Source organism: Chelonia mydas, chromosome 19 (assembly GCF_015237465.2).
Source record: "Chelonia mydas isolate rCheMyd1 chromosome 19, rCheMyd1.pri.v2, whole genome shotgun sequence".
In the NCBI taxonomy this organism is placed as follows: domain Eukaryota; kingdom Metazoa; phylum Chordata; order Testudines; family Cheloniidae; genus Chelonia; species Chelonia mydas.
Genome location: NC_051259.2, coordinates 7273771 through 7297044, shown reverse-complemented (window position 1 = coordinate 7297044; position 23274 = coordinate 7273771). Strand labels below are relative to the sequence as shown.

The 23274-nt window shown below is 51.5% G+C and overlaps 1 protein-coding gene across 24 annotated transcripts in view; it reads right to left on the bottom strand.

Moving 5' to 3' along the window:
- The window catches only part of MACF1 (microtubule actin crosslinking factor 1), a 252980-nt gene that overhangs the window by 187804 nt on the left and 41902 nt on the right, over positions 1-23274 (bottom strand). The window lies entirely within an intron of this gene.

Sequence of the window (23274 nt, the reverse complement as noted above, 5' to 3'; positions counted from 1 at the left end):
CCTTTATTTGCAGCCTGCAGCAAGTCGTCTGCCCCAGCTGATCCATGTCCAGAACAGGCCCTTCCAGCCAGCACGGGAGGGACAGCACAGCGCAAAGGAATGAATTATGCCCTTAAGGGGGCAGTGCACTCTTCTGCAGAGTCTGGACTAGGGACAATGCTGGTTCTCGGGAGCATGGCTCCGTCTGGAGTGGGCGTACTGCATGGGGCTGAGTGAAAGGACCAGAGTGCACTTAATTCCACTCAATTGAACTCCATTTCCTTTTTCTCTTTTAATAAAATAAAAATATCGACCGCATTCAGCGTAAGCGAGTTTCAAGCATTTTCTGGCTGCTGCAGGAAACCGATAACAGGCTGTAATTCATCCGGCTGCGGGTGACGCTGGACAAGGAGGACGCGGGAAATACCGGGAAGTCACAGAAATCTTATCTTTCACTCCGCTGTCACACACTGTCAAACACTCTGCAGTGAGCCAGCTCAGGGGGCTACGGAAACGCCAGCTGGGCGCTCCAGGCCCTATTCAGAGCCCGGCAGTAGTGCTCAGAGGGTGGCAGTGATAGGAGCCGTGCCAGACAGGGCCCTTCTTACGCCGCCCAGCCATGGAAACCATTCTACACATACAAAAACAGACAGCTAATTTTAGTTGCCTTTACAGCGGCTTCTTGGGCCGAGACGGCGGTTGTTCTACTGGAAAGGAAATGGATGGCGGAAGAAGGTGCATCTTAGAATTAAACAAGAACCCGAGGAGAGGAGAGAGATGTTGACTCCACACATGGGATTGTTCTGCACTTACAGTGTTGTCTAAAACAGGCCCGGAGCACACTCCAAATGCAAACCAATCCAGGAGTCGCAGCTGGGTTCTGTCACCAGGTTCACAGCCACAAGGGGCCTGTGCTTCTCAGCGGGGCCTGATAGCTCATTTTACACCCTGCACATCCCTTCTCAGAGGCAGGACACCGTCTCGCCCATAGAACCAACATTAACAAGCGCGGCCCCTCCTACCACGCCCTGCCCCCCAGTGGCCCCTTTTCTCCCGTCATAGCCTTACTCCCCATGGATTTTCAAGCCACACCTGCAACACATCTCTTTTCTCCATGTACAGTCTCTTAATTTCTCCCTCTGCCAGTCCTAGGTGGAGTACTCTGTATTATACAGTTTTCAGAGTAGCAGCCGTGTTAGTCTGTATTCACAAAAAGAAAAGGAGTACTTGTGGCACCTTAGAGACTAACAAATTTATTTGAGCATAAGCTTTCGTGAGCTACAGCTCACTTCATCAGATGTAGCTCACGAAAGCTTATGCTCAAATAAATTTGTTAGTCTCTAAGGTGCCACAAGTCCTCCTTTTCTGTTTATATTATACAGTGTTCTTCTGCAACTATTCGCTCAGTCCCCGAATTCTGTCATTATACACATCTGTAATGCATTGTGATTAATTTAAAATCAATCCTCCTCTGCCCGAAAATACCGCCTTTCATCAGAGAACCTCAGCACGCTTCACCAGTCCCACTCTGTCCCGATGGGAGCCAGGGCTGGACTTTTAAGGAGGACATGCACCCCACAAGCACAAACCACCACCACAACCGCCCCTAGCTGCTGTTCGTGCTTTTCATCCCTAGCACTCCACGCGCTTTACAACAGAGGGTAACTGAGGCACAGCGCTATAAAGTGACTCACTCAGCCAGACCAGTGGCAGAGCTGGGAACAGAACCCAGGCCTCCTCAGCCCCAGTCCAGTGTTCTATTTACTGCACGACATTGCCTCCCATCCGTCCCCTACGGACCAGGGCCTGAGGCTGTGCCCAGTGAAGTCAATGGGAGCATTTCCGTTCATTGCAATGGGCTTTGGATCAGGCCCTAACATAACAGCCAGTGGGAATGCCCCCAGCACAAAACACAAGACAAACCCACTTCCCGTTCTGTCTCACTGCACAGGGTTTAACAGAGCAGCTCTTCTGCGTGAAGGTCGCATTGCCCCCGTTTTACAGAAGGAGTAACCGAGGCACAGAAAGGTGAAGAGACTCGTCCAAGGCCACATGCTAAGGTAGTGGCAGAGCTGGGAACAGAGCACAAGAGTCCCAGCACCACTGGACCATGCAGCATGTCATACGGATAAGTACAGCGCTCTCCTGGGTTTCTGACATTGGTGTTTCTGATCCCTAGGCACTTCCCCGATCGGAGGCACTTGGAGCTCATAGCAGAGGATGACGGCAGTCTGGTCAGGGAGCCTGTGTCTCATGCACCAGCCCAGCCACGTTATCCCTGCCTCACAGTGCCGCCTACAGGGAGAGACTGGGACAGCTGACCAAGTATCCCAGGCTTCAGCCACCACTGGACGGGCCATCCCACCCACTGTCAGTCTTTGCACGAGCCGGATCCCCCCACAGCACAGCTTCCTCTGCACCCTCGAGAGAGAGCAAGCAACCACAGGCCTTCCCTTCCACTGAACAATCCCCTGTCCGAGTGCAGTCTTTCCATTCCAGAGCAGAGTCATACCTTGGCTCAGGCCAAGTCTTCCCCCTTTTACTGTGTGTTTTCCTGGTGAGTCATGCTTCCCCATCGCATTCCCGCAGCGGCTGTCGGCTTATGCAGCATCACGTCTCCTTATATGACTCGGGAAGCCGCCTGCCAGCAACTCAAAGCAACCAGAAAGCAATCACTACCCTGAAAAAACAGGGGCTCTGCTCCCAGCCCCTCACACAGAGAGGAGGCAGATGTTCCATAGCCCCTAAGCCACCCTGCCCACCTTTCTGCATGGCAAAGGATGGCCCCAGGAGCCAGGGCTGCTGTAATGAGGGTCTACATACTCCAAGCCCAGGGCAGCTCTACTGAGCTCTCTCCATAAACCATATTCTTTATTGCAAGCGGTTGGTTGCCCCCAGCCTATGGTTGCAATGGACTCACTTCCCATCCGGTATGCTGCATGGGGAAGGGACCCAGGTGCATTCTCGGTCCAAGGCAGCTGTAGCAGGTTCCCGCCCAACCTAGCGTCAGACACAGGAAGTGACCCCCTGCCTGATGGTTGCAGGAGCCGGGCCTTACCTAGTATGCTGCACAGAAAGGGATGTAAACAAAGGTATATCAATAAAGTACAGAAAGGGATCCCAATGCCCACGTGGTCAGTGCATTCCCGCCTGTGGCAGCCAGGTGGCGCCGCAGAAACACCAAAAACCGAAGCATCTCTGATTCAGGGAAAGAGTCAGAAAACAGCTCCTGTTTCTGGATGGAGACGAGAGAGAACAGAACTAGCACAGAAGCCGAAAGATTCAGCCTAGTTTCCAGTCCTGACACATTTGCACAATGGCTGGTGCCTAGCTAGCAGCGGAGCTGCATATTAAATGGATGGAGGTGGAAAGAAAACCCCACCAAAGATGATCAAGGGTCTGCAGTACAGCTCCCATCAGAACCAGCCCCCAGTTACTCTGGTAACCCCGACTCCCCCCTCAGCTCTTGATCTCAATTCTGCAGCACCCTGGGAACACAACGGCCCTTTTCAATACGCACAACTAGTCGAGACTATACAAAAAAGCTCCATCTCCTCCAGTGTATCAAGCTGAACATAAAAGCAGCCACGAATACACTAGGGAAATTCTTGTCCCTTGGCTGGGGAAGGCAGCGATGATACTGATGCTGCTGTATTCATTTGACAGGGAGGTTTCACTACACAGAACAATGGGGAGGAATCACACACAGCTGAGTCATTCCACGGCTCACCCAGAGAATACTCGGTTCACCATTCAGTCTGGCATCTTCGCGAAGGAGCCGTTTAAACAAAATCATTTGACATGGGGCGTCGTGTTTTGCAAAAGCCTGCGTCTCAAACAAACACCACAATGGCTCCCGCTTCCCCCAAGGAGCTACCAGGTACCCCTGTTTCATTCCAGGAAGCCAGCCTGGGTCGCAGGAAGGGCCGTGGGCAGCCGCTGAACGATGAGACACCAGCACAAGGGCAGAATCCAACTCATGTCTCCTGACTCAGCTCTCCTCTGGCATCTTTTCCACACCTCCAGGCCTTTTTTTAGTCCTGACACTGCAATGGTGCTGACCGAAGATGTAACTTGTGACTGTCTGGACAGAATGACCAGCAGGCTTCCCATCCGGAAAGAGCCTCTCTTTTCTTTCCCTGGATCGCTCTCATATCCAGCGGGTTTGAGGCATTTTGAGAGTCTCTGCCATTTTATGGCAGCTGATCAGAACCACCAAGGGACTCAGGATGGAAGGGGCCACTTGACATCAGGAATGCCCAGCTCATCCTGAAAGAGTGACATCATTTCACTTCCCAGAAGCCTTCCCGCTGGAAGCAAGCAAGTGCCAAGCCAACCCTGGAAAACAAAGCAGCCTAAGGCAGTTGTTTTTTCAGGGCTTTGCCCCTCAGCATTCAGAAGTCACTGGACAGAAGCACACACCTTACACAGGCACAGAAAGAAAAATAATCAGTTCTCTGCATACCCCGTAACGCACCAACATGGCAACCCGAGCACCTGACCCATTCCAGGACTCCAAACCTTCACTAACACACATGAAAAGCCCAAGAATCTGATCTCTTCCCTGCATGACTGCACCTCTCCACTCCTGTAGACGTCATCCTCAGGCAGACCCGTAACCCATCTACCCTCCTGCCATCAGGGTTTCTACTTAGCACTCTGGGAATGAGGAAGGAGGTGCCAGACTCAGGTTGGATTTGCTTTATGCCCAGGACCATGCACCCAGTGCCACGGCCCAGGCAGAGATGCTGAGAGGAGCAACCCTGGACCGCATCAGCACAGCGGAGCCCCTCTGGCTTGGGCTTCTAAATATCTCAGTAGGATGCAGTAACTAAACATGAGTAAAGGCAAACACCGCACCTTCACAGCAACTGTCATTAGACACAGGTACAGCCAGAGCTAGCAAGACAAAGAGACACCTCCATGAACAAGAGACAAAACACCCTCGGAAAGGCAGGCTCTCTCTCTCTCTCTCACACACACACACACACACACACACACACAGTGCAGCAAACCATCTGGCTCTCTCTGACACACTACACCCTCCTGCAAGCAGAGACAGGACTGTGAACCATTCCAAGGCACACGAGCCAACACCACCCCTGGCACCCATACCGGGAGTTATAGGAAAGAAAATGAAGAGAACAAAGCTGACATTCCCTATGATCTATGTTGTTAAACAGGAGATGAGCAGACCCTGGCTAGCACTTCCCTTGGGGCCTGCTAGTCTGGCAACTACCCACCAGTGCATTCTCTTTGAAATTCCTTCTACTGCAGGTGAATCACTAATTCCTACATGCACAGACAAAAATTCTGTCTTCCTCCACTTATGTCACCACCGAACAAACACGAAGGAAAGAGCACAAAGGAGCAAGGTGTGGCCTACCCCCGATTTCAGATGCATTCTCCCAGCAGCCTTACCTACACTGGAACAAATGCCTAACAAACACATTTGCTGCCCCCCAGTTCTGTCCAAGTGACAGCACCAACACTGAAGCACTTGTTTCGGTACGGTGCCAGAGACCACCACGCGGTCTGAGCAAGGTTAGATGACGGAGTGCAGAATACCTGGAGACCTCGCCATGTTAGCACTCTCACCATCGCTACAACTGGCTGAGCCAAAGCTACGGGTAGCAAAGCACATTTTAGGGGTCTGGGAGGAAATCTTCCCAGCGTAGATGGGAATCATGCACCTCGGTGCAGTGACCTTGCAGACCCAGGGGCTCAAATGCATACTCTGTTTCAGAATCCTGGCCCGGCAGTAACTGCGGGCGTTTGTGAAATCATGATGCTTCTCACTACTTTTTGCACTTCTCAGCCAAAATCCACGCTGCAAGGCATTCACTCGCCCCCACTCTCTTTCTGGTTGCTGCTTTAGGTAGCGCTGGGCAGGGTTTACCTGTGGCAGGAGCAGAGGGAAAACAGTTTCAGGAGGCACCAGCCATTTTTTACTAACCGCTTACAAGCTTTTCAACTGAATGTTCCGCTCCACTGCGAGAACATTAGGAGTGAATGTTTAACTGCAAGGATCCCTACACTGGGCCAGCTGAAGGGCTACAGTTTCACCAGCAAAGGCCAACCAGACAGAAAGCAAAACACCCTCCAACAGTAGGAAATATTTAAAAGCACCACACAGGGAATGCTCCCTCCCACACTCCCACAAGTCTGACCAGCCCACCATGCTCCGAACTGAGCAGCAACGTCAGCCCTCGGACATTAAGAGCTAAACCTGCCAGCTGTCCAACAGGTGGTTAACATTAAAAAAAACCTGAACTCACAGGAACTCTGGCAGGGAAGTTGCTGGAAATGAGGACTGACACGTTTAGCATCAATTCCTCTTTTCAACCAGCGCTTGGCACCAAAATAACGATTATATTTTTAAAAGACTTCCCTTTCCAACATGAAACTGACCAGTCTACACACACAAACTGCAGCGCTTTAACAAAGGTGCAATGTTGCATTGGTTTAACTACACCAGTGCAACATCCCACTTTTAGTTAAGCCAGTGCGACTGGGTACACCCACACTTCGAACTGGAGCTGAAACTTCCAGCTCGAGGAGACACATGTGCTACCTCTGATCTGGCTAGTGCACTAAATATAGATGCAGAGCCAGGGTGGCGTGAGCAAGGGGAGGGCTAGCTGCCCAAATACGATGCCATCCGAGACTCTAGACACATGCTCAGGTTGCCAGCTCTTCCCACCACTCGCACCACTGTGGCTACACTTCAGTTTTTAGCATGTTAGCTCAGAGTGCAGCTGTCTCTTCTCGAGCTGGAAATGTAGAACACAAGAGAAATATGCAGGAAAGTGTAGGTCCTCTAAGCAGGGAGGGAGAACTAAAAACGGACATCAAGAAGGCGGAGGTGTTTGATGCCTGTTTGCTTCAGTCTTCACTAAAAAAATTAATGGTGACCAGATACTCAACACAATTAATATTAACTATTAGGGGAAAGGAACAGGTTAACGAATGTTTAGATAAGTTGGATGCATTCAAGTTGGCAGGGTCTGACGAAATTCATCCTCAGGTGCATAAGAAACTAGCTGAAGCAATCTTAGAACACTTAGCAATTATCTTCAGGAACGCATGGAGGATGGGTGAGGTCCCAGAGGACTGGAGAAGGGCAAACATAGAACCTAGCTTTTAAAAGAGGAATAAAGAGGATCTGGGGAATTATAGACTAGTCAGCATAACTTCAATACCTGGAAAGACAAGGAACAAATTATTAAACCATCAATTTGTAAGCACCTAGAGGATAATAGTGTTATAAGGAATAGCCAGCATGGATTTGTCAAGAACAGATCATGCTGAACTGACCTAATTTCCCTCTTTGACAGCATTACTGGCCTAGTGGACAGGGGAAACCAGTAGATGTGGCATATCTTTATGTCAGTAAGGCTTTTGACACAGTCCGACATTACTTTCTCATAAGCAAACTAGGGAAATGTGATCTAGATTAAATTACTATAAGGTGGGTATAAAACTGGTTGAAAGGGTAGTTACCAATGGTTTGCTGTCAAACTGGGAGGGTGTATTTAGTGGGGTTCCACGGGGTCAGTCCTGGGTCCAGGACTAGTCAATATTTTCATTAATGACTTGGATAATAGACTGGAGAGTATGCTTATAAAATCTGTGGATGACACAAAGCTGGAAGGGGTTGCAAACATTCTGGAGGACAGGATTAGACTTCAAAATAACCTTGACAAATTGGAGAATTGGTCTGAATTCAGCAAGATTAAATTCAATAAAGATAAGTGCAAAGTACTTCACCTAGGAACAAAAATCAAACGCACAACTCAGAATGGGGACTGACTGGCTAGGCAGTAGTGCTGCTGAAAAGGATCTGGGGGTTATAGTGGATCGCAAATTGACCATGAGTCAATACGTGATGCAGCTGCGAAAAAGGCGAACTTCATTCTGCGGTGTATTAACAGCAGTGTCGGAGGTAAGACCCGGGAAGTCATTGTCCCACTCTGCTTGGCACTGGTGAGGCCTCAAATGGAGTCCTGTGTCCAACTCCTGGCAACACACTTCAGGAAAGATGTGGACAAATTGGAGAGTGGCCAGAGGAGGGCAACAAAAAGGATAAAAGGCTTAGAAAACCTGACCTCTGAGGAAAGGTTTAAAAAAAAGGTAATGTTTAGTCTTGAGAAAAGAAGACTTAGGGGGGAGCTGATAACAGTCTTCAAATATGTTAAAGGCTGTTACACAGGGGATGGGGATCAATTGTTCTCTGTGTCCACAGGAGGGAAGGACAAAAAGTAATGGGCTTAATCTGTAGGTCAGGAGATTTAGGTTAGATATTAGGAAAATCTTCCTAACTCTAAGGGTAATTAAGCTCTGGGACAGGCTTCCAAGGAAGGTTGTGGACTCCCCACACTGGCAGTTTTTAAGAACAGGTTGGACAAACACCTGTCAGGTACGATCTAAGTTTACTTGGTCCTGCCTCAGTGCAGGGAGCTGGATGACTTCTCGAGGTCCCGTCCAGCCCTACTTTTCTATTGCTCTAACCCTCACCAGTGAGACAGAGACAACTCAGGGGCCAGGAGGTCTGGAGCTATCCCAGTGCGGGGGGCACTCGGAGATTGGGGTACAGAGGCAGCTTGCTCCCAGAGTAGGGCAAAGGGATTCCTGTGGGACAGATTCCTGGTGGCCGTTGCCCTTTGGGCTGGACCTGAAATGAAGCAATAAGTGAAACTGATTTGTGCATGACGGTGTAACAACACGTCAACAATGCCTTTCTCCCACAATTCCGGCTAACCTTCCTGAGCACACCTGTGTGAGACCAGCCCCCACACCACCTACGAAAAGCCAGTACAGGACTAATCTGAGCAACAAAGGGATGTGGAAGGACAGAGATGCAGCAGAGGGCAATAAGGTTCACCTTGCTGCTGAAAAGAAAGGGAAGGTAGGCGGCCCAGGGCTGGAGAGATAAAATGGTTTGTGTTAAAGCTGGAAACAAACATTATTCCTGATGATTTTCATTCCACAAAGCAAACAGCAAAGCTGAGCCACCACCTGGACACGGCTTAATCATTCTCTAAAAACAAAACTTGCCGTTAACCCTTCGTCTGACCATGCTGGTAGCAATGGTGCTGGACAGCCAGAGCAGACAAGGGAGCTCTCGGGGTTCCTGGGAAGGAGACAGTTTCAAGAACAGGAGGGATTTCTGCCCTGGGCAGATATCGGCTTGGACAGTCTTTACCCAGCAATACTTGTGTCCTGTCTCATGCCAAAAGGTCGACCAGGCTGAAGTGCCTGGCCTTTGTCTGGCCACACTGGAAATGTACTATAAGTCAGCCATACTGGCCATCACTTCCAGCGCTTCAAGTGGTCTGAAAAAAGTGGGAGGTCTCTCTTAACCTGGAGCAACAGCTTTGGTAAGCTAGTGTGTAAAGTGCCCCCTGCCGTGACCTGGCTTGATTTAAAACCACTGCCGGGTCTGTGACCCTTCATGACCCCCACACACTTTAAGCACTGCCCACTGCAACTTCCAGCTCAACGTCTCCTGCCTGCTCTCTACAGACCGAGTGGGAACTGTTTGCTCTGTTAGGGTAGGTGTGGTATAGCAGAATCCGGCTCACAGTTTAAAGGACACAATACAAAAGAAAGGCAAGGGGGAAGGTATCCAACACGCGAGCAGAGGCGGCAGGATGACTGGCACATGCTGTGTTTTGTTTGTGGTACACACACAGATGCCCTTGGTAAGCTCTTTGTCGCAGGGGCCCATGGCAGATGTGGTTGGGACTTTCAGGAAGAGGGGTGTGGCCTGGTGTACCAGCTCAAGAAGGTTGTTCCAGGAGCAGCCTGGAGATGGCCAGGGGATAGTCCTGCTGGCCACTACTTCAGAACAGCCAGAATATTTGCAATCAGGGCTGGCAGCGTGTCTGGGCAGGGGAATTTAGTAAGACAATGGTTCTGCTTATCTGGGATGCATGGGGCTAAGAGGAGGAGAAATCCCTAAGCACATGAGCGAGGATTTCCAGTTGAGAGGTTTATGGGAATGTGAAATCCAGACTGGGGCTGTCTGGATGGTCCTGTTCTTTTGCTTGTGATCTCACAGGGACAGGGGGGCAGGAGCCTGAAAAGTGGGAAGGACTGGCCAGACGAGCTTCTGAAAATGAGCTTTGGAAACACTGGTTGTATTTCCTTATCTATCGAGAGAACATATAACCAGGCAGCACCTGTAACAGGCCATGCAGCCGGAGAGAGCCCAGTGATGCCCAGCGCTTAGCTCGGCACACAGAGTAGCATGGCTAGCCACGGGGTAGTAGGAGCCACTACAAATCCACCCTCCTTCCCAGCGGCTGAGAAAGGAAGAGGAGGATCCTGCCCACTAGCATGCAGGGCAGTGAATGGCTGCACAGCCCAACTGCTTCCAGAAGTCCCCACTGAGGATGCACCCTTCCCGCGTGGGGGTCTCTGCAGTACTGCCTTCTCTTCCCCCGGAAGGTGCCGATCCTGATCCTCGCAGTACAAGGACGACTCTCCCTGCAGACAGCTGCTCATCTCACAGAGCGCTTTCCCCTTAGTCATACCTCTCATAAGTGACCCCAAAGCCACAGGAAGTGTTAATATAACTTGGCAGGACCCCGTTTTCCTTATCGAAAGCAACACAAAGGGAACTCTTCCGACGGCATGTCGGGAAAATCCACCCGGTCCCCAGCGCCCTGCAGCTGGTAAACTGGAGCGCGCACACACACACACACACACACACACACACACACACACGAGAGGAGCCAACATCCCCTGAGGCTCCAGGAAGCTGCTCAAACCTCCTTTTCTTGGGGAAACTTGCTTTTCCATGACCTAGATTCTTTGGGCTTCCAAGGGGCTGTCTCAGCATCGGCAGCTTTGCCAGCTCCACTCCCTGCAGCAGTGCAGCGCCATGACAGACATGGTGCAAGTACAGACCCCGGAGCCTGCATGCTTCATCCACAGGCAGCTCCCTGCACGCCCTTTCCTTTCAGAGCTTTCACGTCTTTGGTGCTCGAGGGGGGCCAGTGGGAAAACATTCTGCAAGTGAAACGTCAGCCACTGCCCAAAGACCTCCAAGTGCCCACCCCACTTCGGTGCAGCAGCGCCTCCCCACACCACTGCGGCTTTCCCCACAACACAGACAGCGTCTCCAGGATCCCTGCATACGGCTTGCATCTCTCCCAAGCCAGGACTTGGGTCATCTTCTCTCGGACTGCAAAGGCCTGGCAAACTGTTCCTGGCCACAAGCCCTGCACCATCCCGGATTACTGCACAGGAGTTAGGAAACCTGCAAGATGGTCGTCTCACTTTGGGTCCCCTCTGAAATCGCACGGGCCTCAACCCTCACCCTCCAGCATGAAATGTAATGGTCTGCACTATACAGGAATCCAGGCTAGATGAGCAAATGGTCCCTTTCTGGACTTAAACTTTATGCATCTATGAGCTCTGCACCACCCCAGATTACCACATAGACCCATTAGATTTCTTTGCCGATGCCGGAGTTCAGTCTTTATGACTAAGCCCTTTTGTATCTCCCAAGCCCCCTCTTGTTCCTTAGCTCTGACAATGCTTGAGCTGGCAGGAAGTCACGCGCTATGTCTGCCCATCAAATAGTGTCAAGGAACTCCTGGCTATTCACCCCAGGTCTCCATCTACTCCCTGGAATCACAAAGAAAGGTCAGGGGAAGTTGGCTTCCAACCCAATGAAATGAGCAGAGGAGGAAGGGGAGGGGGAGTCCTCTGTGCACACAGGGATAAAGAGAAAGAAGCAGGTTGAGAAAAAGAGACAGCAAAGAAGTGAGGGGGCTCTGGACCCGGAGGGAGAGAGAGGGAGATGTGGAGTGACAGAGAGGAGGGAGGGCTGGATGCAGACAGTAATACACAGATGCAGGATGACAGTGAGCAAGAAGAGGGGAGAACATGCTGAGGAGGAGGAAGAGAAGGAGGAGGAGGAGGAGTACAGCAAGATGCATGCTATGAGGGCAAGAAAGGGTGAAGGGGCTCGAGATGCACACAGGAACACAGAAAAAAACAGGCTGATGGGGGAGGGAAGGGCAGTGCCAGAATCTGGAGACAAGAGGGATGCAGACTGACAGGGAATTAATTAAGTTCCGAGAAAGCGGCAGCAAAGTCTGATCCTTTGTGTGGCTCTCAGAGGCCTCGATCTCCAGAAACTAATCGCAGCTTTCACCAGAGCTTTGAAAGCTGCCAGCTTGGGGGGGTCCCTCTGGAAGGCAGGAGGTCTGAGACCAGCCACTTGTGCTATTTTCAATGCTTTGGCGTAGCTCCTCCTGCCTCAATTAACTGCGTTTACGATGATAATGCTCCTGCTTGTGGGGTTTGTGAGCTCATCCGTCCTGCTGAGCAAAAAAAGCACCCACAGGAGGCTGCACTGAGAGCACCCACTTGCACAAGTCCGTGCCACACACATGTGCAAAACAAACACTGGGCACCACAGCCAACTCTCCCAGTGCTCACGCTACTTTGGTTGGCTCAGCATCTCTTCTAGAGGAGGGGAAAGCAGGAAGCACGGGACTTTTCCAGAGGCACCGCCCATCTTTTCAATCCACACCGTAATAAAGATACTACTACTTAGCATTTATATAGCACCTGGGCTTCAAAACACTGTGCAGCTATTGGCCAGGTAATCCCCCCCAGGCCCCTGCCAGGCCCAGATGGAAAAAAATGATGCAAAAGTAGAGAAGTGACTTGTTCCCAGCCACAGCGGGAGCCAGTGCCAGAGCCAGGGTTAGAGCGTGGGAGCTCTTGGCGCTCAGGCCTGTGCTCAGAATATTAGCCCAAGCCTCAGAATATTAATGCAAAGACAGGTCACCACAAGGTACAGTTAACAGCCCCCTAGCTGGACTCGGCTGCTTCCGCCATGCGGCCAGCTAAGATAAGGAAACTGATCCAAACTCAGCCCAAAGCACCCCGGTTCCCGTCCAGGTCCAGAATGGCACATTCAAGCCAAACAACAGAGAGAAAATGGTGCCTCCTTGAATCCCCTTCTGGCCTACCAAGGGCCTTCACACTGGAGGGTCCTATCTGAACTGTCCCATGGCTGACCCAATGAGCATCGTAATCCCCCTTGTCTTGGGGGAGAACAAGCCAGACCCCCTTCTTGAGGACAGGGCTTTAGATATCCAATCCAGAGCACAGTCCTCTGCACTCCAGCTGCCAGGAGCAGGTAGACTTGAGGAATCTCAAAAAAAGACATTCCCACCTTCACTTGCTCCCTTCTATCCTCCCTCCACCCCAACAGGGTTGAATGAACTGGCAAGTAATGTCAGGCCGCTTCCCTCCCTCCCCATGCTATCGAGGCAGTGTCTCTCAATGCAGGATCTTCAGAGGTCGCCCAGAGCCAGGCTTTCCACAGCAACCTTCCCACAGCAGCTTAGGAAACAGGAAAGCCAGGAGAAAGAGAGAGACTGCTTGAATCAAAACCCCTTTTCTGCTGGCTAACAAAAGGCCTGGTGTCTGCACAAACAGGCCTGTTATTCTAACGCCGACCAGAGGCTTCTTGGCAGCGAAAGAAATATGAAAATGTTAGGCTTGTGGGAACTATCTGCACTTTGTTTTGGGTGCGTTTGCTCCTTTGTATATTTATACTGCGCTCCACACAGGAAGCCCACTTCAGCCAGAACACACAGGGCACTTTGGCGAGTCAAAAATCACTTCTGCCTCTTTGCAAAAGTACGCTGCCCTCTAACAACTTTTTGTGCTGACAACCCTGTCTGGGAAAGGGGCCTTACCCTCCTCCAGCCCCAGCAGAACCTTCTCCCCTTGCCCACCTCTCAGACAAGAGGGTAGCACTTGCAGTTTGTCTGGAAACACGGGTGCAATGTAACAAGTGAAGAGACAGCATGTGCGCGCTTACGTGTGTTTTTAAGAGACCTACCAACAGAGGACAGCTGACAGAAGGTCTCCTGTAACAGGCAGAACGTCATTAACTCCATCACTGCCCTTCCACAAGCTCCAGCTGTGCATCCTAAACCTGGGTCTGAGCAGAGGGTTTGATCTTCAAGTGAAGGGTAGAACAGCATGTGGGAAAATTCACAACATACATGAAACCTGCTCAGGATGCAAGATGTGCAAAGCGTCAACCTGAAAGGGAGGTCAAAAAAGACCCACGCACTCCTGTGGGGCTCTTGTTTTCCCTTACTAATAAATTGGAAGCATCCATAAAACCTTGAGCTGTGGTCTCATTAGACCTCACAAGCTAAGCAGTGTCCAACCCGGTTACTGCTTCGATGGGAGACCTGCAGGAAGATGCTGGTGATTTAATAGGTGGCACTCTTCCCTCCCTTTGAGTCAGTACTGAACCAATACGCCAGCAAGGAGCCAGGAATCACAAAAGAAAGCAGGCCACTCTTGGAAGAGCGGGTGTCAAAACTTGAAGGCCTGGCCAAATTCTATTGCATCTGTGACTAATTGGAATGTTGTGCTCTTCTTCACTTCAGACATGTCTACACTGTGCACTACGCCTGCACTGCGACTCAGGTTTGAGCCCAAGCCCCATTCTGTCCACACACAAATCAGTCTAACTCAGGTCATCAAGCAATCAGGACCCATGCTTTAGGCCTGGTTGGGGGGTGGGTCAGAGCCTGATTCCCACTCGGACTGGAGTCCAAGCCCTGTCATTTTGCAGTGTGGACACAGGTCAAGCTGCAGACCCAAGTCAGAAGGTCTGCGTAGTGCTGTAGGTACACACCGGCATGGCTGTGGGACCCAGGTCCAGCAATTGTAACCCCGGGTTTGCAATGCAGTGTGAACACTCAAACACAGGCTTGGAATCAACAAGTCCACAAGGCCAGGTCCCACAGGCCAAGGCTTAGTGTGCAGTGTAGACATACCCTTCGTGGCCTACGCTGTTAAACAGCTGCTGTGTCCCAGAGGTAGGCAAAGCCAGCCCTGTATACACAGTCTGTAACTGCTCTGGCTTGAAAAAGGGTTGTCTAAACGCAAGGCATCAGCACATTGGCATCTGACTTAAGATGCCAGTTAAAGGTTCAGACTCTTGCATCATCTCTGACTGAAATGGAAAGTCCTGTTCTTTCCACACTTGTTCTGCAGAAGCAGAAACATGCCCCCTTTGTTTGAGTATGTGCTGCTCAGCTTGGGCTTCATTTATTACTTCACAGCAAGTTTTCAACTGTATTTAATCTCCAGCTGCTAGAGTCAGCTCCTCTCTGAACTAGGCCTTGAAGTGTCATGGCAGCGAGGAATGTGAGATTAAAAAATAAATAAAAAGGGCTGAAATCTCCATTCCCTGCAGATCCGCTCTCCTGCAGCGAAACTTAATCGCCATTAAAAAACAAATTAAATAATCTAGTTGCTAACATTTCCCTGCCTGTTTTGTCAGAGCACCAGTGCAGCATCATTCATTAGAGCAGCATCGGCTGAACCAGTCCCCCTAGCCCTATTCCAGAACATGGCACATTCCTGCAGGGCTCAGCCAGACCCTTCCAGGATGCGCATATCTTCCCCATCTGGAGCATTTACACCAGGGATCCAGAGTATCATCAAGATTTTTCTGGAACCCAGACACGGTGAGCACCTTGCCAGGAACACAGGAGCCTGCAGAGTGCCGTCATGGCAGTACGCTCACACCTTCCAGGGCCTGCGAAGGATGGAACTTAACCCTCGCAAGGCACACAATAAACCGTAATAAAAGCTCAAAGTCACTCTGAGATTTCGTCTTTGTTTTGACAGGCGCCCCTCTGCCTGCATCCAAGACCCCATCACTTTATCGCCTCCCCGCAAAAAAGAAATCACTCTATGTGGTACAGGCGACATCTGTTAGATTTGGTCCAAAATACCAGGCAACAAGCAAGTGACTCAGCTCCTTCCTCTGTCACATTAGGTGAATTTTTCCTGCATCAACTATTTGTCCTGTTTTCACATGAAAGCTGCTCAGATACTACGGTGAGCGGGGACAGCAAACAACTGAGCAGACAGGATACGGCAGGTGCACGTCCCCAGTGCTGATGGGCATCGTCATCCGTCTAGCCGCAGCAAGCAGTCGAATTCCCGTTTCTCTCTCTCCTGCCCTTCCCCAATCAGAACGCTAGGCGGGGGTTACACTCGACTCTCCTCCATAACGCCCAGTCCCACCAGTACACAATGCTGGGGTAGAACAAGCCGGAATTGCGTGCCATGTTTCAGAGAAAAATGGGCCCCACCCAGCGTTGGCTCGGAGAGATCTCCAGCTCAGACCTCTTATCGCTCACCGGCACCTTGCGTGGCTCAACTGCAGACACAGGACCAGCGCTCCAAGTCAAGGAAGCTATCACATGACCGGCCCAAAGTAAACACTGATGGGAACACCAGAACGCAGGGGAGATGGCCTGACCTGCCCCCTGCCACTCTCTTTCCCCCTTCTCCCCTCCCCATTTGCCAGCCATTCAGCTAGCACCACCCCGCTCCCCTTCTGGGGCTTTCAGTGGCTGAATTCAGTGCCAAGTCAGAATGCAACTTCTCGCTGTGTGTCAGGATCAGAGTGGCCCAGACGGACAGGATTCCATGCTCCCTTTTTTCCCCTCCACTAAGGCATTAAGACAAAGAAAATGTTCTTCACAGAAGAAACCGAATGGGCGACTCAGTTCATTTCCCAAGAGGTTACTTGCAGCATTTACTGCCTACAATGTTCCAGTGCTTCAACCAGCCGACTGGTCAATGCCCAAAAGATGAGGCTTCCACCACTGCCCTTGATTCTGTTACAACTATTAGCAGACCCAGGAACACCCTCCTCATGCTGGATTCACAATTCCACCGTGTCCACACTCCCAGAATGAGCAAGAGACGCCTAAGAAACCTCAGCGCTCCAAATCACAGCTAGGTACAACCGCAGCCACGTGGCCTGCCCATCGCCCTCCCAGCTATTATTGCTAGAATTGCTTGCAGCCAGGACACACAAGACTAATCAGGGCTATTGTCACCCATTACCCTGAGCCTGGAGCATGACACACAACTGAGGCGTATCAAAGGAGGGCCACTTCTGGAAGGTCAGCTTTGAGCAGATGAGTTGCTGGAAACAAGAGGAGCAAGTCCAACCAAGTAGTTGTTTGGTGTGAGTAGCTGACATGTTATTTTGTTGGCCCAACGGATAGAGCCCCAGACTGGGACTCAGGAGACCTCGGTTCTATTCCCAGCTCTACCACTGGCCGGCTGGATGACCCTGAGCAAGTCATTTCATGGCTCTGTGCCTCAGTTTCCCCTTCTGTAAAATGGGGTAAGGATACTTATCTCCTTTGGCCAGGTGCTCTGAGATCTGCTGGTCTAGGTATTATTATTCTCTCTCTCTCTCCACAGAGATGGATCTGGGGGAAAGCAGGATTCTGCAGTGCCTGACAACTAGGCTTGTAAAGGGGACACCATGTTGAACATATGGTGCTGTCGCCGGAGAACAGATGGGGGGGTTCATCCCTCATGACAGCAGATTCATCCTGGAACCCTGAATGGCACAGGGGAGCTGCTACTGGCCCCCTCTAGCATCACTCCGAGCATTTGGCAGTCTCCTCTTCCAAGGACACGTAAACGGAGCGAGTGACTCTCATCAGAAACTACTGGTTACCTTTCTGACCCCTCTCCAGTGCTACAAGGCACAGATTTAGCAGCAGGGCTGAAAGCAGCAGATTCACAGAGACACAGGGACACATTTTATAGAAGAATTCCTTCTTGTCACTCGAATCATGGGGGAGGAGGAAGAGAAGAACAGCTCTCGCTCTGAAGAACACGCAGGTTCGACTGTGACCTTAGATCCCGCTCAGGCAGAGGCTAAAAAGTGCCGTGCAAGGGGACCTGAAGAGGAGAGACAGAGCCTTTCACCTCTCAGTCCCCAGGTCAAATCCAGCTTGCGGCAACAAAGTCATGACCATCTGCAGGCTGTTCGGTGGCTTCTGTGAAAGTGGCTCGGGGGTCTCAAGCCAGAGCCTATGCCACCGCCAATGCCTCCCTTTGCTATCAGCCTCAACCAGCGCTGGATTAGGGATTTGTGGGGCCCTGGGCCAGAGCAAGTGGAGGCCCCTCCCCACTCCTTCCGCCTGCAGTCCCCCCACCTGGCACTCCTGCCAGGGAGCTGGGTCAGGGCGCGGGGGCTTCCCCAGCCCGCCCAGTGCTCCTGCCGGGGAGTGGGCTCAGGGCAGGGCTTGCCCTGTTCCACCCACCCGGTGCTCCTGCCAGGGAGCTGGGTTGGGGCATGGGGGCTTCCCTAGCCCACCTGGAGCTCCTGCTAGGGAGCATGGTGTGCCGGGGAACTAGGTCGGGGCATGGGAGCTTCCCCCGCAGGCCTGGCACTCCTGCTGGGGAACTGGGTCAGGGTGCGTGGTGGACGGGCAGAGTGGGTTGGGGTGCGGGGGGCCTCCCCAAGTCGGCCAGGGGCCCCTGGGTACGGACCCCTTTCACCCAGTGGCTAATCTGCCACTGACCTCATCAGAGAGAGAGAGAGGGCTGAGCAGGCCATAGAGACCATCACATCTCCATCCAAGAGGTGGTCCCCTCCAGGACAGGATGACGCACGCTGGTAGGGGAGCCTGGTATGCATTGTGCACGGACGGCAGTCTCCAGGCAACGTCATTCTGGCAACTTTTACAAACACTATAAGTTTGGACTGTCAGTGCTGTTCAGCTGTCCCCAGTGCCCGCTCCATCACTGCCCAGGTGCGAGTGGATTGGGTATGTGAACACCCCCGTATGACCCTAATTCCACGCTCGGGGGGCTAGTCGTGGAGAAAAATCAGAAACTTTCCTGGGCCAGCAACCACTGCCGCCCACCACCCTCGGCCCGTCCATCTGTAGCTGACCAATTAAGTGAGCAAGTTATTCGGACAATTCTCAAGGCATGCTGGGAAAGGCCTGGAAAGTGCCTGTTTACATTTGGCTGCCAGCAAGCCACAAGCTTCTGAGAAAGTGAAACTGCTGCTTGTGACATCGGAGATAAAATTAACCCTGTAATAAATTCGTAGTCAGCCTCCCTGAGCTAAGTCTGTGGCGGCAGTCACCTTGGGCAGCGTCCATCGGCTGCACTGGGAAATGTGAGACAGGACATTTTCAGGGAAGGCTCCTTGACTTACACATTATCCAATCCACTCTCCAAAACAACCTCCAGTCTAAGAACAAACGAGGCTATTAAAGGAAAACCTGTTTCCTCTGGCCCCCTGCTCCAACAAGGGAAGGAAACAGGACACCGCAGGCAGGCTCAGAGGGACAGCCCATCTCTTCCACCTTGCCTGAAAGGCAGGGCTCCCTCTCTCCTCCCAGGCAGAGAAGGCAGACAGCTGGATGCATTTCAAAAAGCACCAAATCAGAACTTCAGTGGCTACTGAGGCAAAAGGCTCATCCCAGCTCCGCATGGCTCGGAGATGTCAAGGAACAGGCATCCATCGTCCCCAGCGGGGCGGGAATGGAGCCACTCTTCAATAAGGGAGCTAGCCGTGCTACCACCTCCAGCATCTCTCCAGGCCAAGCAGGCCCTGGGTCTCAGGGGAGAGGGGAAGCGTTCCAGCCCTTTGCTCAAACTCTGCATCACCGAGAGCTGCGCTGGCAACTTGCCCGGGGTCAGAGAACTGCACTCACGGACATTTACATATGAAATGCTCCCAACCCCAATATCCGCTGCTGCTTGTACCTCCCTGGCAGATGAATAGAGATGGTGGAGCTCGCCAGCAATAAAAACTTGCTTTTCACCAGCTTTGTCCCAACTCTGCAGCGACAGGAAGAGGCCGAGTGCCGCGTTTCAGCACAATGGGAGCATTTGGTCACTGAGCACCCAGGCACTACAGCTAACACCGAGATACCATGGCAATGGGTGCGTTACAAATACCTCGGAGCAGACAGACAGGAAGACTCTGGGTACTAACAAACAAAATAACTACAGTAAGACAAGCATGTGTCTGTATCTGTCCTCTTCGGTACTTCTAAGGGCCCCATCACCATGGCACCTGAATACAGAACAACAGTAAAGCACTGAGCACAGCCACAAAGGAAATTCTTTCACTTTCTTAATAGATCCTTTATAGTCATCCGTTATTCTCCACCTCCTCCTCTCAGCCTTTGTGGGGCTCTTCATATCTACCTGTTCCTCAAACTGGCATTAATGTCTCCAGAGGATGACGGGAGAAGGGGGCACAGTAAAAACCAGGTGCGTTTGTTACCCTCCTGGAAGCAGGGCCGGGCGGACACCAGACACAAAACAGGCAGACGCTTGGTGGAATAAGAACCCCAGATCTGCTCTGTGCAGGATTCTTGACCCTTTTTATTGCTACTTGTACAAGCACATTTTGGTTTGCAAAAGCAAGGTGTGTGAAAAGAGGAAAGCACGGCGTGTTCCTGCGCATACATGAATTGGTGGCACTGCTCACACACGAAGCATTAGTACAGTTACCTTGAAAGCTGCCTAAAGATTTGGGAGTCATCTGGTCAAGGAGCTGAAATACTGTGGGACCTTGATGATCAATAATGCAGCCTGAATAGCAAATATTCAAAATAGCAGTCCTGCTGATTGGTTTGTGAGTGGCCCAGAGGCTGAATTATGTCTGTGAAATAGCTGAATACTTCCCAGCAACCAACAAATTTGTTTTAAAAAAATATATTTTTCTAAAAAAAATAAAATAAAAAAATAAATCTACGTTCGCCTGCAATTCTCCCACACAAATGGGTTAAATTTGACAAATCAATTGTATGTTTTGCATTGCTCTAATCAAGAGACGGGGAACAAGATCTGAGGATCAGAGTGTTTTTAGCAGTGAGCCCCAGAACAAGGATGGAAACACATGACTCGAGTACCCGCAACAGCTTGCTGACGTGAGCTCGGCCAAAGCGTCCTCCACTTCTCTCTCTACGCCGTACTCCAAGAACGGGCTGCAAGGTTCGACAGGACAATGCTCCAATGAAGGGCCTTGGACAGGAGTAACCTGACAGAGGCCTGATCTCCCCCAAAACTCAGCAGGAACCCCACTACCTTTCCCAACAGCTCAGAGGCAGCAGCAGCAGCCAGGCTTATGAGAAGGGGGAGGCTCAAGAAGCAAGGGAAAGAGATAGCTAAGAAGGAGAAACGCCCCCACTCCCGAAAGAATGACCTAAGAACTCAAGGCAGCCAGCTGAAGCCGACAGCAAGGCAGCACCCTGGCCCAGCCCAACGCCCATTTGTGCTACAGCTGCTTAAGCGCTCAAGAATGGGAGGAAGCGTGCTGGCCGCGGGGGGTGGGAGACAGAGCCAGCGAGGGGTCCGCCTGTTGCCTCAGCTGCAGCGCCTCCTCGCTCAGCAGCGAGCAGTATGGGGTTCGTTTTACATGGATTCCCAATGCCAGCTGCAGAGAGGATAAGGAGAAATTTATGATGGACACTGCACCAGCATAAAAACGTGCGTTACGTTACTCCTGGACACGATAACTCAGGCAGCTGTCGCAGCACGAAGGGGGTTGGATTTAACTCCTCATGTGATCAACACCAAACCCTGGCAGTTGTGGGCCTAGAGCCTGTACAGCCAAGCAAGGGAAAGTAGGTGAGGATACCGAGAGCCTTTGCAATGACATCTCCCTTGGCTCCCTGCTAAGTTAAACATGGAATTCACTCACACTTGTTACACAAGGCCCCAGGATCAGCTGGGAAAGCCCAGAAGTACAGAGGAAGTGCTGTAAAGGGAGAATCTAATAAAACCGCCACGGGCGGACAGGCAGCTGAACCCCACCGGAATTGTTCCCCTCTCTCTGGTTAAATCCCAAGGCCCATCCACACCCTCCTGCTTAGTGCCACAAAGCTCAGAGCGCTGCTACCTCCCTAACCCACCCAATTGACCATAGCCGGAATAAAGACAGGGTGACTACCCAGCCCCAGCTATCGCACTCTGCTTTGCCACAGGCCAGGACCAAGTCAGATCCTACTGCGGGATGTCCCTCTGCCCACACCCAATCAGCAGGAAACGGAGGGGCGGGAGAGTTAAGCATGCATCCGCTGCTGGCTCCAGAGAGAAATGCCCGGGCTGTTCCCCCGGGGCCAGGCTACACTGCTGAACCAGGGAGATGCCCCGGCTGTATCGTGACTGACATGCAGGAGTGAGCTGCTGTGGGCGAAGAAAACAAGGATAAGTAGCAGTTCCTACAGGAACTGGCAAAAACTCGCCAGCTCCCTCCAAGTGCAGGCTGACATCCTGAATCCCAGGTACCGCCTCCGTGTCCCGCCCCCAATTCATAGACTACGAACCACCACCATCATCTGGAGAGCCACCACAAACACAGCCACCTCTCCCCCATCTTTCCTTTCACTTGTAGGCTAGGTTGCTTCATCAGTCACTTTCTCTCTATGGGGAACCTCGTCTCTCTCGCTGCCTATCAGCCACCTGCTGTCAGAGGCCCCAGAGAGCCCGATCAAATATCCAGTTAACCGATTCCTTTCCCAGCCTCCCCAATCAACCTTAGGATGAAGGGAAACAGAGCTGACAGTCAGTCAGTGGCTGAAGGAAAGGAAATCGCTAGGGGAAGTTGAGCATTCTGCCCTGTGCAGTTGGAAAGGGAAAATCACAACATTCAGGCTTCTCTGTGGAGGGAGGAAGGATGGCCCAGTGGTTAGGGTGCTAGTCTGAGACGTGAAAGACCCAGAGTCAATTCCTTGCTCCACCCTCGATGACTTTGTGACGTGGTGCAGGTCACTCGGGCTCTCTGTCCCTTGGCTTCCAACCTGTAAAATGGGAGTAATGGCACTGCCCTACCTTCCAGGGACACTGGGAGGAGAAACACATTACAGATTGTGAGGCATTCAACACTATAGTAACGGGGGACGTACCAGTCCAGATAGGAAGCGAAAGGAACTAGAGTGGGTGCTAAATTGCAAATCCAAGGCGCCTGTTTCCTCCCTTTGCCCGCCATGCTCTGATTCAGAGCAGAGCTTGACACATCCCCTAACCACACCAAGATGCAGTCACACACATAGAGGCGCCTGGTTAACACATCCTCAAAGATGTGTTAACACACCAGCAGAAGACACAAAGCCACGGGGGGGAGAGAGCTCGCTTCATTTAAGTTGTACAAACCACCCTGAGTGCGGCAGGGGACTCTGTGGAACCTCTCCCCACTAACTCCCTTCGGTCTGCACTCCACATCCAACTCGTCAAAGAGTTACAATAATAGAGCTTTTGTGTGTGTGTGTGTGGCTGTTATTTCTAACGCAGCCTCCGCTTGTCTCAGCCACTGGAGAGCTCCATGTTTCAACTCTGACGCACTGCTAACGAAAACAACGAGGAGTCCTTGTGGCACCTTAGAGACTAACAAATGCATCTGGGTATAAGCTTTCGTGGGCTAAAACCCACTTCATCAGATGCATCGAC